The following is a 16,875-nucleotide window of genomic DNA, read 5'->3' as shown; positions in this document are numbered from 1 at the left end:
GTCTTCTCATTTTGCATAATTCTTCTTTCTCTCTTTTATTCATCATCATAGGTTTCCATCACGTTGTCTTCTAAGTCATTAATTCATTCCTCTGCTTCTTCCAGCCCACTGTTCATTGCATGGAGCCCATTTCCAATCTCATTTATTGCACTTTTCATCTCTGATTCATTCTCCTTTTATCTCTGTATTAATGGTGTCACTGATGTCTTCCATTCGTTTCTCAAGCCTAGTGAGTATTCTTAGATCATTACTTCAATTCTCCATCAGGAATGTTACTTATATGTGTTTCACTTAGATCTCTGGGTGTGACCATTTCCTCTTTTTCATTTAGGATGAATTCCTCAATCTGGGCATTTGTCTAAGTCTCTGCCTTCTTCTCTGTGTTAGAAAAGTCAGTTAAGTCTCCTGCTCCTGAAAGTAATGGTTTTAGGAAGAAGAGGTAATGTAGTGCCCAGGTCCTGGCACTTCAGGGTGTACCTGCAATGTCTGTTTCATGAACACTGCTTCTGTGTTCTGCTGCTCTATCTTTTAGTCTAGTCATCGGCAGAGTCTCTCCTAACTTGTTGCAGGGAGTATTTGGTCACTGGACTGAATGTGGTGAATTTTAACTAGGTGTGTTTAGGTTGGCTTGTAAAATGAGAGCTGGCACCAACTCCATCAGAACTAAAACCCTGCAAAATTCTCTGTTCCAGAGACGCGGTTTGGGCACAGGTTTATGCTGAAGTTCTGTGGGAGAAGCCTGCCACTATGGTTCTGAGGTGAACATGACTTAGAAGGGCAGTTCTATTGGTTCACAGGGTTGTGGTTATTGGTGTAAACAAGTTAGGCAGCCAATGTTGCACTGTGCTGATTCCATTAGGTGGCTCTGTGTGTATGCTGAGTTGTGGGGGAGGTAAATGGCACCATCAAGCTCTTTTGTCCCTAGAGAGGTATCTTTGTAAATGCTCCCTCCCAGGAACACACTATGAGAAGAACAAATATTCTCCCCACTGTGTGCCCAGGTTTTCTTCATATTGCTGTTCCAAGTTGTGTGCCCCCAGGTTGTTTCCCTGCCTTCTGCCAAGAACAGCACAGTGCCTTCTACGCTTTATCCCACACAAGCCAGCTGACTTTTAAAACTCCAGGCTTTAAGCACTACTTGTTGCAAGAACCCATGAATTTCAGCACCTTTTGTTTTTCAAGCCAATGGCTTTGGAGACCTTTTTGTGTGCTCCTCTCTCTCTTGACCTTCCTCACAAGCATAGCTCCCTCCCCTCTATAGAAGCCAGTGTTTATTTCCCTCCTAAACCATGTCTCTGTGCTTCCTACCTTCTTTGATGTGGTCTCTTCTCTCCCTTTGGTTGTGAAGTTTGTTCTGTCAGACTTCAGATAGATTTTTGGGACATTTAGGATGACTTTTAGTCATATAGTTGTATTTGTGGGATAAGGTGAGCCTAGTGTCTTCACACTGCTGTCATCTACCTGGCTTTCAGAAACTGGAGTTAAATTTTAAAGTATCAGCGCCAGAAGCTTATACTGGAGCAGGAGTTAAAAGGTGTAAACATAAGTGCCAGGCTTAAAGTAAACGTGGAAGTGAGAAAACATAGGAGATGTAGGGATCCAAACAGATACTTTCCCAATACTAAAGACTAAAAGCAAAGCCTTTAGATAGAAGAGAGATCCCTCATTTCATCCCTTGCCATTTTGTTAAAATCAGCTCATTTCTTTATTTAAATAAAAGTATTTATTTAAAAACAGAGCTATAAGTAGCAGATTGTTATCACTTGTTATTAATAGAAGTGTCCATACAGTTAATACAGTATGGATTAAACAATATTATTAAATTCCAATTAGATAATGCTGCTAGTTCTAGTCTCTTAACTCAAAGATCATTTTGTCTTTTTTCTTAAAGGGACATTTGCAAAAGTTTGAGAGTTGCTCGTGACCAACTTGCCCCAAAGTAGGAATTTCTTATTAAAGTAATCAGAACTAAATGAGCATCGAAAAGAGATTAACGTTCTCATAATAAATCACATATCATGTGCCTTTGTCCTATCAGTAATACGTGTTCCATACTTAGAAAAATTTAAGTTAAATAAACAATAGTTTGGATGTCATAGTCTAAAATGAACTAAATGTAAGAAGGAAGCACAAAGCAAGAGTAAAAAAAAATAGGATGAAGAGTCAAGCACTTGTATATGTACAATAATTGAAAATATGAGACAGCAACCTGTGTATTTATAGTAACTAAAGATATCGTGTATTCACAGTAACTGAAAATACATATGAAGGTATGTATCAGTCAGTTTGAGGCTATAACAAAGCAAAAAAAACTCATTGTTTTAACAACCAAAAAGTTTTTGTTATTATTGTTGTTTTCATTTCCTGTCAGTGACTGTGGGTCAGCTCTGGCTCTACAATTTGTATCTTTTCTTTTGCAATCTAAGCTAAAGGAAGAGCCCCTATTTCAGTCTCCTAAAGCTTCAGCTAAGATGTTGCACATCTTCATTCATATTTTACTGACTAAAAATGTCACATGGTCAAGCTGCAAATCAGTAAGACAGGGTATATACTCCACATGAAAACACTGCAAGTCACGAGGCCGCATCTCCTCTTGTGGAGAGAGTGGATAATTGTGAACAATGCCATCTATTGTAAGGGCCATGCTAGCAAAGACCAGGAACAAATATAACTATCAGTACCATTGAGTGTTTCTATTGTACCTACCCATTTCTAAATGATTTATGTGCATTTTTCTCATTGAATCCCTTCAACAGCCCTATGAAGAGGTAATTGTTATCTAAGGAGAGAGCTGTATCCCTTCTCAGAGGCTAGTGGGTTGGAGTATATGTGATAGGTATTCGTGGTGCAACAAGTTAAAAGAGCAGCAATTATATAAGGTTACTAGCTAAAGAGACAGCCTTGTAGTTTCAAGACGTGGAACACAAAACACAAATTCCGTAAGGAAGAATTATGGATACATGAGGCAAAATACTAAACTTAGGGGATATTTGGGGGCAGGAAGTTGGTTAAGTGAGAGATTCATGACATAACAATTTGGCTATAGCAAGGATTTTGGTTTGGCTAAAAGATAATGAGGCCTAGGATACGTGATTTAGATTTTTTTAAATCTAGATTTCTCTTCATAATATTATGTTCCATTTTTTTCAATATATGAAGTTTATTATCAAATTGGTTTCCATACAACACCCAGTGCTCATCCCAAAAGGTGCCCTCCTCAATACCCATCACCCACCCTCCCCTCCCTCCCACTCCCCATCAACCCTCAGTTTGTTCTCAGTTTTTAAGAGTCTCTCATGCTTTGGCCCTCTCCCACTCTAACCTCTTTTTTTTTCTTCCCCTCCCCCATGGGTTCCTGTTTAGTTTCTCAGGATCCACATAAGAGTGAAAACATATGGTATCTGTCTTTCTCTATAGGGCTTATTTCACTTAGCATCACACTCTCCAGTTCCACCTACGTTGCTACAAAGGGCCATATTTCATTCTTTCTCATTACCACGTAGTACTCCATTGTGTATATAAACCACAATTTCTTTATCCATTCATCAGTTGATGGACATTTAGGCTCTTTCCATAATTTGGCTATTGTTGAGAGTGCTGCTATAAACATTGGGGTACAAGTGCCCCTATGCATCAGTACTCCTGTATCCCTTGGGTAAATTCCTAGCAGTGCTACTTCTGGGTCATAGGGTAGATCTATTTTTAATTTTTTGAGGAACCTCCACACTGTTTTCCAGAGTGGCTGCACCAGTTTGCATTCCCACCAACAGTGCAAGAGGATTCCCGTTTCTCCACATCCTCTCCAGCATGTATAGTCTCCTGATTTCTTCATTTTGGCCACTCTGACTGGCGTGAGGTGATATCTGAGTGTGGTTTTGATTTGTATTTCCCTGATGAGAAGCGACGTTGAGCATCTTTTCATGTGCCTGTTGGCCATCCGGATGTCTTCTTTAGAGAAGTGTCTATTCATGTTTTCTGCCCATTTCTTCACTGGGTTATTTGTTTTTCGGGTGTGGAGTTTGGTGAGCTCTTTATAGATTTTGGATACTAGCCCTTAGTCCGATATGTCATTTGCAAAAGTCTTTTCCCATTCCGTTGGTTGCCTTTTGGTTTTGTTGGTTGTTTCCTTTGCTGTGCAGAAGCTTTTTACCTTCATAAGGTGCCAGTAGTTCATTTTTGCTTTTAATTCCCTTGCCTTTGGGTATGTGTCAAGTAAGAAATTGCTACGGCTGAGGTCAGAGAGGTCTTTTCCTGCTTTCTCCTCTAGGGTTTTGATGGTTTCCTGGCTCACATTCAGGTCCTTTATCCGTTTTGAGTTTATTTTTGTGAATGGTGTGAGAAAGTAGTCTAGTTTCAATCTTCTGCCTGTTGCTGTCCAGTTCTCCCAGCACCATTTGTTAAAGAGACTGTCTTTTTTCCATTGGATGTTCTTTCCTGCTTTGTCAAAGATGAGTTGGCCATACGTTTGTGGGTCTAGTTCTGGGGTTTCTATTCTATTCCATTGGTCTATGTGTCTGTTTTTGTGCCAATACCATGCTGTCTTGATGATGACAGCTTTGGAGTAGAGGCTAAAGTCTGGGATTGTGATGCCTCCTGCTTTGGTCTTCTTCTTCAAAATTGCTTTGGCTATTCGGGGCCTTTTGTGGTTCCATATGAATTTTAGGATTGCTTGTTCTAGTTTCGAGAAGAATGCTGGTGCAATTTTGATTGGGATTGCATTGAATGTGTAGATAGCTTTGGGTAGTATTGATATTTTAACAATATTTATTCTTCCAATCCATGAGCAAGGAATGTTTTTCCATTTCTTTATATCCTCTTCAATTTCCCTCATAAGCTTTCTATAGTTTTCAGCATACAGATCTTTTACATCTTTGGTTAGATTTATCCCTAGGTATTTTATGCTTCTTGGTGCAATTGTGAATGGGATCAGTTTCTTTATTTGTCTTTCTGTTGCTTCATTGTTAGTGTATAAGAATGTAACTGATGTCTGTACATTGATTTTGTATCCTGCAACTTTGCTTAATTCATGTATCAGTTCTAGCAGACTTCTGGTGGAGTCTATCGGATTTTCCATGTATAATATCATGTCATCTGCAAAAAGTGAATGCTTAACTTCATCTTTGCCAATTTTGATGCCTTTGATTTCCTTTTGTTGTCTGATTGCTGATGCTAGAACTTCCAACACTATGTTAAACAACAGCAGTGAGAATGGACATCCCTGTCGTGTTCCTGATCTCAGGGAAAAAGCTCTCAGTTTTTCCCCATTGAGGATGATGTTAGCTGTGGGCTTTTCATAAATGGCTTTTATGATTTTTAAGTTGGTTGCTTCTATCCCGACTTTCTCAAGGGTTTTTATTAAGAAAGGGTGCTGAATTTTGTCAAAGGCCTTTTTTGCATCTGTTGACAGGATCATATGGTTGTTATCTTTTCTTTTATTAATGTGATGTATCACATTGATTGATTTGCGACTATTGAACCAGCCCTGTATCCCAGGAATGAATCCCATTTGATCATGGTGAAGAATTCTTTTTATATGCTGTTGAATTCGATTTGCTAGTATCTTATTGAGAATTTTTGCATCCATATTCATCAGGGATATTGGCCTGTACTTCTCTTTTTTAACTGGGTCTCTGTCTGGTTTGGGAATCAAAGTAATACTGGCTTCCTAGAGTGAGTCTGGAAGTTTTCCTTCCCTTTCTATTTTTTGGAATAGCTTGAGAAGGATAGGTATTATCTCTGTCTTAAACGTCTGGTAGAACTCCCCTGGGAAGCCATCTGGTCCTGGACTCTTATTTGTTGGGAGATTTTTGATGACTGATTCCATTTCTTCGCTGGTTATGGGTCTGTTCAAGCTTTCTATTTCCTCCTGATTGAGTGTTGGAAGCGTGTGGGTGTTTAGGAATTTGTCCATTTCTTCCAGGTTATCTGGTGTGTTGGCATATAATTTTTCATAGTATTCCCTGATAATTGCTTGTATCTCTGAGGGATTGGTTGTAATCATTCCATTTTCATTCATGATTTTATCTATTTGGGTCATCTCCCTTTTCTTTTTGAGAAGCCTGGCTAGAGGTTTGTCAATTTTGTTTATTTTTTCAAAAAACCAACTCTTGGTTTCGTTGATCTGCTCTACAGTTTTTTTAGATTCTATATTGTTTATTTCTGCTCTGATCTTTTTTCTTTCTCTTCTTCTGCTGGATTTAGACTGTCTTTGCTGTTCTGCTTCTATTTCCTTTAGGTGTGCTGTTAGATTTTGTATTTGGGATTTTTCTTGTTTCTTGAGATAGGCCTGGATTGCAATGTATTTTCTTCTCAGGACTGCCTTCGCTGCATCCCAAAGCATTTGGATTGTTGTATTTTCATTTTCATTTGTTTCCATATATTTTTTAATTTCTTCTCTAATTGCCTGGTTGACCCACTCATTCTTTAGTAGGGTGTTCTTTAACCTGCATGCTTTTGGAGGTTTTCCAGACTTTTTCCTGTGGTTGATTTCAAGCTTCATAGCATTGTGGTCTGAAAGTATGCATGGTATGATTTCAATTCTTGTATACTTATGAAGGGCTGTTTTGTGACCCAGTATGTGATCTATCTTGGCGAATGTTCCATGAGCACTTGAGAAGAAAGAATATTCTGTTGCTTTGGGATGCAGAGTTCTAAATATTTCTGTCAAGTCCATCTGATCCAATGTATCATTCAGGGCCCTTGTTTCCTTACTGACCATATGTCTAGACGATCTATCCATTTCTGTAAGTGGAGTGTTAAAGTCCCCTGCAATTACCCCATTCTTATCAATAAGTTTTCTTATGTTTGTAATTGTTTTATATATTTGGGGGCTCCCGTATTTGGCGCATAGACATTTATAATTGTTCGCTCTTCCTGATGGATAGACCCTGTAATTATTATATAATGACCTTCTTCATTTCTTGTTACAGCCTTTAATTTAAAGTCTAGTTTGTCTGATATAAGTATGGCTTCTCCAGCTTTCTTTTCACTTCCAGTGACATGATAAATAGTTCTCCATCCCCTCACTCTTAATCTGAAGGTGTCCTCAGATCTAAAATGAGTCTCTTGTAGACAGCAAATAGATGGGTCTTGTTTTTTTATCCATTCTGATACCCTACGTCTTTTGGTTGGCGCATTTAGTCCATTTACATTCAGTGTTATAGAAACATATGAGTTTGGAATCATTGTGATGTCCATAGGTTTCATGCTTGTAGTGATGTCTTTGGTACTTTGTCTCACAGGATCCCCCTTAGGATCTCTTGTAGGGCTGGTTTAGTGGTGACAAATTCCTTCAGTTTTTGTTTGGGAAGACCTTTATCTCTCCTTCTATTCTAAATGAAGACTTGCTGGATAAAGGATTCTCAGCTGCATATTTTTTCTGTTCATCACATTGAAGCTATCCTGCCATTCCTTTCTGGCCTGCCAAGTTTCAGTAGAGAGATCAGTCACGAGTCTTATAGGTCTCCCTTTATATGTTAGAGCACATTGATCCCTTGCTGCTTTCAGAATTTTCTCTTTATCCTTGTATTTTGCCAGTTTCACTATGATATGTCGTTCAAAAGATCGATTCAAGTTACGTCTGAAGGGAGTTCTCTGTGCCTCTTGGATTTCAATGCCTTTTTCCTTCCCCAGTTCAGGGAAGTTCTCAGCTATTATTTCTTCAAGTACACCTTCAGCACCTTTTCCTCTCTCTTCCTCCTCTGGAATACATATTATGCGTATATTATTTCTCTTTAGTGCATCACTTAGTTCTCTAATTTTCCACTCATACTCCTGGATTTTTTTTATCTCCCTTTTTCTCAGCTTCTTCTTTTTCCATAATTTTATCTTCTAGTTCTCTCTGCCTCTTCAATCTGAGCCGTAGTTTTCTCCGTTTTATTTTGCAACTCGTTGATAGCATTTTTCAGCTCCTCCTGGCTGTTCCTTAGTCCCTTGATCTCTGTAGCAAGAGATTCTCTGCTGTCCTTTATACTGTTTTCAAGCCCAGTGATTAATTTTATGACTATTATTCTAAATTCACTTTCTGTTATATTGTTTAAATCATTTTCGATCACTTCGTTAGCTGTTGTTATTTCCTGGATGTTTTTCTGAGGGGAATTCTTCCATTTTGTCATTTTGGATAGTCCCTGGAGTGGTGCCGGACTGTGGGGCACTTCCCCTGTGCTGTCTTGAATAACTTGTGTTGGTGGGTGTGGCCGCAGTCAGACCTGATGTCTGTCCCCAGCCCATAGCTGGGGCCACAATCAGACTGGTGTGTGCCTTCTCTTCCCCTCTCCTAGGGACAGGATTCACTGTGGGGTGGGGTGGCCCATCTGGGCTACTTGCACACTGCCAGGCTTGTGGTGCTGGGGATCTGGCATATTAGCTGGGGTGGATGGGCAAGGTACACAGGGGCGGGAGGGTCAGGCTCAGCTTGCTTTTCCTTCAGAGATCCACTTCGAGAGGGGCCCTGTGGCACCAGGAGGGAGTCAGACCTGCCAGAGGGATGGATCCGCAGAAGCACAGCATTGGGTGTTTGTGTGGTGCAAGCAAGTTCCCTGGCAGGAACTGGTTCCCTTTGGGATTTTGGCTGGGGGGTGGGTGAGGGAGATGGCGCTGGCGAGTGCCTTTGTTCCCCGCCATGCTGAGCTCTGTTGTGCAGGGCTCAACTCTCCCTCCCTTTGTCCTCCAGCCCTCCCATTCTCCGAGCAGAGCTGTTAGCTTATAACCTTCCAGATGTCAGTTCCCGCTTGCTGTCAGAACACACTCCGTCTGGCCCCTCCGCTTTTGCAAGCCAGACTCGGGGGCTCTGCTTGCTGGCGGGCCGCCCCTCTGCCCTGGCTCCCTCCCCCCAGTCCATGTAGTGCGCACCACCTCTCTGCCTTTCCTACCCTCTTCCGTGGGCCTCTCATCTGCGCTTGGCTCTGGAGATTCTGTTCTGCTAGTCTGCTGGCGGTTTTCTGGGCTATTTATGCAGGTGTAGGTGGAATCTAAGTGATCAGCGGGACGCGCGGTGAACCCAGCGTCCTCCTACGCCGCCATCTTCCTTATGTTCCATTTTAAGAAAAATCTCAGATTAACTTTTTCTTTTTATCTTTTCCACTTTACTTTAAAAGTAGTTTATCAAGCAACACATGATAAAAGAGGAAGTTATCTCAGAATAAAAGACCATTAAATTAAACAAATTAAGATTTGTTTAAACCTCAATATTTTATTTATTTTTTCATTTTCCATGTACCAATAAAAACAGAACCATGTTAATCAGTAGTCTACAGTATCTTGGAATTATTGCTGTAAGTTCTATACCTTTATTATTGAGACCACAGAAAACTATGCTTCAATGACTTTACTTTCTCCTACAGTTACCTTCACAGGATTGCCTTAGTATATTGCCCCTTCAGATTTCACTAAAAATTATGAAATATTCTGCATCTACCTTAAAAGTATTCATTTTTCATTCCACCATTCAATGAATTACATGATAGAATTTAGCACTATGGGAAACTGTCTCTCCTGAGGAAGTGATATGGATTTGGTATACGTACTACTTTGCATAATTTTGTAACTTTTTTTGTTCTGGTTTTCAGGAATCTCAGAGCCACCATTGAACTTCAATTACAGAAATTGTATTTATCTTTATAAGTAGCATACATACAGTCCCTTTTACTCCTTGGTTTATACTTTTTTCTAGTTTACTATACTATTTGTCATGTTATAAGCCCTCTCAATTCTGTTTTAGAGAGATGTGGGTTACAAATAAGTATAAATTAACTAGTAGTCTCATTATTTTATATTTATTTCCATATTTTGCTGTCTCTGTCACTTTCTTGAGTGTGAGATTAATGATTGATCTACATTTGTACTTTTGATGGTGTTCAACATATATCAGATACTCAATGCATATTTGTTCTATGGCTGGTCAGCTGGCTGGTTGGTTGGCTGGAGCAAACCTTACACCTCTCACTTGGTTAAATGTATTGTTTTCTTCCATGTTGAATATTTTAGAAACTCTATGAAGAGTCACATATGTGACAGTTAATGTGGTAAGTCACTAAGTGTTAAGAAATATACTTTCAAGATAAGACTTTATTCTCAATTACTATGCTGGAAAATCATTAATGAATTTTAAATATAATATCAACATTATTCACAATAGCAAAGGCATAGAAACAATCTAAATGTCCACTGACAGATCAATGAATAAAGAAAATGTGATATATATATATATATATCTTATTATAATTTACATATACATATATATCATATAGTTTATATATATGATAATATATATATTATTCAGTCTTAGAAAAGAAGGAAATCCTATCCCATATGATAAACATGGGTAAACCTGGAAGACATTATGCCAAGTAAATTAGGTCAAACATGGAAGGACATACACTGCATGATTCCACTTATATGAGATATCTCTAAAAGAGTAAAACTCATAGAAATGGAGAATAGAATGATGTTTGCCAAGGACTGGAGGGAGGGGAAAATGAGAAGTTGCTAATCAATGGGTATAAAGTTTCAGTTATGCAAGATTACTTCTAGAGATCTGCTGTACAATATTGTGCCTATAGATAGCAATAATGTATTATGCACTTAAAATTTTTTTCAGAAGGTAGATCTCACTTTAAGTGTTCTTACCACAATAAAAATACTGAGTAAAAATAAAGATAATATCAGCATATCTGCATAACTTTGAAACAGTATTATACTTGTACTTGGAGGTGTCTCTTTCCACACTGAAATGTTGAAAAGTTATTTGTGGAGGTTCCGGAAGATGGCGGCGTAGGAGGACGCGGGGCTCACAGCGCGTCCGGCCGATCACTTAGATTCCACCTACACCTGCCTAAAGAAACCAGAAAACCGCCAGAGGATTAGCAGAAGGGAGTCTCAGGAGTCAAGCGCAGACTAGAAGCCCACAGAAGAGGGTAGGAAGGGCGGCGAGGCGGTGCGCGCTCCACGGACTGGTGGGAGGGAGCCAGGGCGGAGGGGCGGCTCGCCTGCCAAGCAGAGCCCCCGAGTCTGGCTGGCAAAAGCGGAGGGGCCGGACAGACTGTGTTCCGACAGCAAGCGCGACTTAGCGTCTGGGAGGTCATAAGTTAACAGCTCTGCTCGGAAAGCGGGAAGGCTGGAGGACAAAGGGAGGGAGAGCTGCTGAGCCCCCGGACGGCCGAGCTCAGCTTGGCGGGGAACAAAGGCGCTAGCGCCATCTCCCCCGCCCATCCCCCAGCCAAAATCCCAAAGGGAACCAGTTCCTGCCAGGGAACTTGCTCGCGCAGCGCAAACACCCAACTCTGTGCTTCTGCGGAGCCAAACCTCCGGCAGCGGATCTGACTCCCTCCCGCTGCCACAGGGCTCCTCCTGAAGTGGATCACCTAAGGAGAAGCGAGCTAAGCCTGCCCCTCCAGCCCCCGTGCACCTTGCCTACCCACCCCAGCTAATACGTCAGATCCCCAGCACCACAAGCCTGGCAGTGTGCAAGTAGCCCAGACGGGCCACGCCACCCCACAGTGAATCCCGCCCCTAGGAGAGGGGAAGAGAAGGCACACACCAGTCTGACTGTGGCCCCAGCAGTGGGCTGGGGGCAGACATCGGGTCGGACTGCGGCCCCGCCCACTAACTCCAGTTATACACCACAGCACAGGGGAAGTGCACTGCAGGTCCTCACCACGCCAGGGACTCTCCAAAATGACCAAACGGAAGAATTCCCCTCAGAAGAATCTCCAGGAAATAACAACAGCTAATGAACTGATCAAAAAGGATTTAAATAATATAACAGAAAGTGAATTTAGAATAATAGTCATAAAATTAATCGCTGGGCTTGAAAACAGTATACAGGACAGCAGAGAATCTCTTGCCATAAAGATCCAGGGACTAAGGAACAGTCACGAGGAGTTGAAAAACGCTTTAAACGAAATGCAAAACAAAATGGAAACCACGACGGCTCGGCTTGAAGAGGCAGAGGAGAGAATAGGTGAACTAGAAGATAAAGTTATGGAGAAAGAGGAAGCTGAAAGAAAGAGAGATAAAAAAATCCAGGAGTATGAGGGGAAAATTAGAGAACTAAGTGATACACTAAAAAAAAATAATATACGCATAATTGGTATCCCAGAGGAGGAAGAGAGAGGGAAAGGTGCTGAAGGGGTACTTGAACAAATTATAGCTGAGAACTTCCCTGAACTGGGGAAGGAAAAAGGCATTGAAATCCAAGAGGCACAGAGAACTCCCTTCAGACGTAACTTGAATCGATCTTCTGCACGACATATCATAGTGAAACTGGCAAAATACAAGGATAAAGAGAAAATTCTGAAAGCAGCAAGGGATAAACGTGCCCTCACATATAAAGGGAGACCTATAAGACTCGTGACTGATCTCTCCTTTGAAACTTGGCAGGCCAGAAAGGCTTGGCACGATATCTACAGTGTGCTAAACAGAAAAAATATGCAGCCGAGAATCCTTTATCCAGCAAGTCTGTCATTCAGAATAGAAGGAGAGATAAAGGTCTTCCCAAACAAACAAAAACTGAAGGAATTTGTCACCACGAAACCAGCCCTACAAGAGATCCTAAGGGGGATCCTGTGAGACAAAGTACCAGAGACATCACTACAAGCATAAAACATACAGACATCACAATGACTCTAAACCCATATCTTTCTATAATAACACTGAATGTAAATGGATTAAATGCGCCAACTAAAAGACATAGGGTATCAGAATGGATAAAAAAACAAGACCCATCTATTTGCTGTCTACAAGAGACTCATTTTAGATCTGAGGACACCTTTAGATTGAGAGTGAGGGGATGGAGAACTATTTATCATGCTCCTGGAAGCCAAAAGAAAGCTGGAGTAGCCATACTTATATCAGACAAACTAGACTTTAAATTAAAGGCTGTAACAAGAGATGAAGAAGGGCATTATATAATAATCACAGGGTCTATCCACCAGGAAGAGCTAACTATTATAAATGTCTATGCGCCAAATACCCGAGCCCCCAGATATATAAAACAATTACTCATAAACATAAGCAACCTTATTGATAAGAATGTGGTCATTGCAGGGGACTTTAACACCCCACTTACAGAAATGGATAGATCATCTAGACACACAGTCAATAAAGAAACAAGGGCCCTGAATGATACATTGGATCAGATGGACTTGACAGATATATTTAGAACTCTGCATCCCAAAGCAACAGAATATACTTTCTTCTCGAGTGCACATGGAACATTCTCCAAGATAGATTATATACTGGGTCACAAAACACCCCTTCATAAGTTTACAAGAATTGAAATTATACCATGCATACTTTCAGACCACAATGCTATGAAGCTTGAAATCAACCACAGGAAAAAGTCTGGAAAACCTCCAAAAGCATGGAGGTTAAAGAACACCCTACTAACGAATGAGTGGGTCAACCAGGCAATTAGAGAAGAAATTAAAAAATATATGGAAACAAACGAAAATGAAAATACAACAATCCAAACGCTTTGGGATGCAGCGAAGGCAGTCCTGAGAGGAAAATACATTGCAATCCAGGCCTATCTCAAGAAACAAGAAAAATCCCAAATACAAAATCTAACAGCACACCTAAAGGAAATAGAAGCAGAACAGCAAAGGCAGCCTAAACCCAGCAGAAGAAGAGAAATAATAAAGATCAGAGCAGAAATAAACAATATAGAATCTAAAAAAACTGTAGAGCAGATCAACGAAACCAAGAGTTGGTTTTTTGAAAAAATAAACAAAATTGACAAACCTCTAGCCAGGCTTCTCAAAAAGAAAAGGGAGATGACCCAAATAGATAAAATCATGAATGAAAATGGAATGATTACAACCAATCCCTCAGAGATACAAATAATTAGCAGGGAATACTATGAAAAATTATATGCCAGCAAATTGGACAACCTGGAAGAAATGGACAAATTTCTAAACACCCACACTCTTCCAAAACTCAATCAGGAGGAAATAGAAAGCTTGAACAGACCCATAACCAGCGAAGAAATTGAATCGGTTATCAAAAATCTCCCAACAAATAAGAGTCCAGGACGAGATGGCTTCCCAGGGGAGTTCTACCAGACATTTAAAGCAGAGATAATACCTATCCTTCTCAAGCTATTCCAAGAAATAGAAAGGGAAGGAAAACTTCCAGACTCATTCTAGGAAGCCAGTATTACTTTGATCCCTAAACCAGACAGAGACCCAGTAAAAAAAGAGAACTACAGGCCAATATCCCTGATGAATATGGATGCAAAAATTCTTAATAAGATACTAGCAAATCGAATTCAACAGCATATAAAAAGAATTATTCACCATGATCAAGTGGGATTCATTCCTGGGATGCAGGGCTGGTTCAACATTCGCAAATCGATCAACGTGATACATCACATTAACAAAAAAAAAAGAGAAGAACCATATGATCCTGTCAATCGATGCAGAAAAGGCCTTTGACAAAATCCAGCACCCTTTCTTAATAAAAACCCTTGAGAAAGTCGGGATAGAAGGAACATACTTAAAGATCATAAAGGCCATTTATGAAAAGCCCACAGCTAACATCATCCTCAACGGGGAAAAACTGAGAGCTTTTTCCCTGAGATCAGGAACACGACAGGGATGCCCACTGTCACCGCTGCTGTTTAATATAGTGCTGGAAGTTCTAGCATCAGCAATCAGACAACAAAAGGAAATCAAAGGCATCAAAATTGGCAAAGATGAAGTCAAGCTTTCGCTTTTTGCAGATGACATGATATTATACATGGAAAATCCGATAGACTCCACCAAAAGTCTGCTAGAACTGATACATGAATTCAGCAAAGTTGTAGGATACAAAATCAATGTGCAGAAATCAGTTGCATTCTTATACACTAACAATGAAGCAACAGAAAGACAAATGAAGAAACTGATCCCATTCACAATTGCACCAAGAAGCATAAAATACCTAGGAATAAATCTAACCAAAGATGTAAAAGATCTGTATGCTGAAAACTATAGAAAGCTTATGCAGGTAATTGAAGAAGATATAAAGAAATGGAAAGACATTCCATGCTCATGGATTGGAAGAATAAATATTGTCAAAATGTCAATACTACCCAAAGCTATCTACACATTCAATGCAATCCCAATCAAAATTGCACCAGGATTCTTCTCAAAACTAGAACAAGGAATCCTAAAATTCATATGGAACCACAAAAGGCCCCGAATAGCCAAAGTAATTTTGACGAAGAAGACCAAAGCAGGAGGCATCACAATCCCAGACTTTAGCCTCTACTACAAAGCTGTCATCATCAAGACAGCATGGTATTGGCATAAAAACAGACACATAGACCAATGGAATAGAATAGAAACCCCAGAACTAGACCCACAAACGTATGGCCAACTCATCTTTGACAAAGCAGGAAAGAACATCCAATGGAAAAAAGACAGTCTCTTTAACAAATGGTGCTGGGAGAACTGGACAGCAACATGCAGAAGGTTGAAACTAGACCACTTTCTCACACCATTCACAAAAATAAACTCAAAATGGATAAAGGACCTGAATGTGAGACAGGAAACCATCAAAACCTTAGAGGAGAAAGCAGGAAAAGACCTCTCTGACCTCAGCCGTAGCAATCTCTTACTCGGCACATCCCCAAAGGCAAGGGAATTAAGAGCAAAAGTGAATTACTGGGACCTTATGAAGATAAAAAGCTTCTGCACAGCAAAGGAAACAACCAACAAAACTAAAAGGCAACCAATGGAATGGGAAAAGATATCTGCAAATGAGACATCGGACAAAGGGCTAGTATCCAAAATCTATAAAGAGCTCATCAAACTCCACACCCGAAAAACAAATAACCCAGTGAAGAAATGGGCAGAAAACATGAATAGACACTTCTCTAAAGAAGACATCCGGATGGCCAACAGGCACATGAAAAGATGTTCAACGTCGCTCCTTATCAGGGAAATACAAATCAAAACCACACTCAGATATCACCTCACGCCAGTCAGAGTGGCCAAAATGAAGAAATCAGGAGACTATAGATGCTGGAGAGGATGTGGAGAAACAGGAACCCTCTTGCACAGTTGGTGGGAATGCAAATTGTTGCAGCCTCTCTGGAAAGCAGTGTGGAGGTTCCTCAGAAAATTAAAAATAGACCTACCCTATGACCCAGCAATAGCACTGCTAGGAATTTATCCAAGGGATACAGGAGTACTGATGCATAGGGGCACCTGTACCCCAATGTTTATAGCGGCACTCTCAACAATAGCCAAATTATGGAAAGAGCCTAAATGTCCATCAACTGATGAATGGATAAAGAAATTGTGGTTTATATACACAATGGAATACTACATGGCAATGAGAAAAAATGAAATATGGCCTTTTGTAGCAACATGGATGGAACTGGAGAGTGTGATGCTAAGTGAAATAAGCCATACAGAGAAAGACAGATACCATATGGTTTCACTCTTATGTGGATCCTGAGAAACATAACAGAAACCCATGGGGGAGGGGAAGGAAAGAAAAAAAAAAAAGAGGTTAGAGTGGGAGAGAGCCAAAGCATGAGAGACTGTTAAAAACTGAGAACAAACTGAGGGTTGATGGGGGGTGGGAGGGAGGGCAGGGTGGGAGGGAGGGCAGGGTGGGTGATGGGTATTGAGGAGGGCACCTTTTGGGATGAGCACTGGGTGTTGTATGGAAACCAATTTGACAGTAAATTTCATATATTAAAAAATAAAAAAAAAAAGAAACGTTATTTGTAATGTTGCCAACTTTTATTTTGCTTGATTTATCTGACACTCTGTTGGTTTCAAACTGGGATATATGGCTTTATCACATATTTTATGCAAGAGTGTCACACTGTGTTTATTCTTCCTAGCTCCCTCATCCTTTATCCATTTTTATTCCATACCCCAC

This window comes from Panthera tigris, chromosome X (assembly GCF_018350195.1).
Source record: "Panthera tigris isolate Pti1 chromosome X, P.tigris_Pti1_mat1.1, whole genome shotgun sequence".
Lineage (NCBI taxonomy): Eukaryota > Metazoa > Chordata > Mammalia > Carnivora > Felidae > Panthera > Panthera tigris.
The sequence above is the reverse complement of the archived record's forward strand: the minus strand, read 5'-3'. Positions refer to the sequence as shown.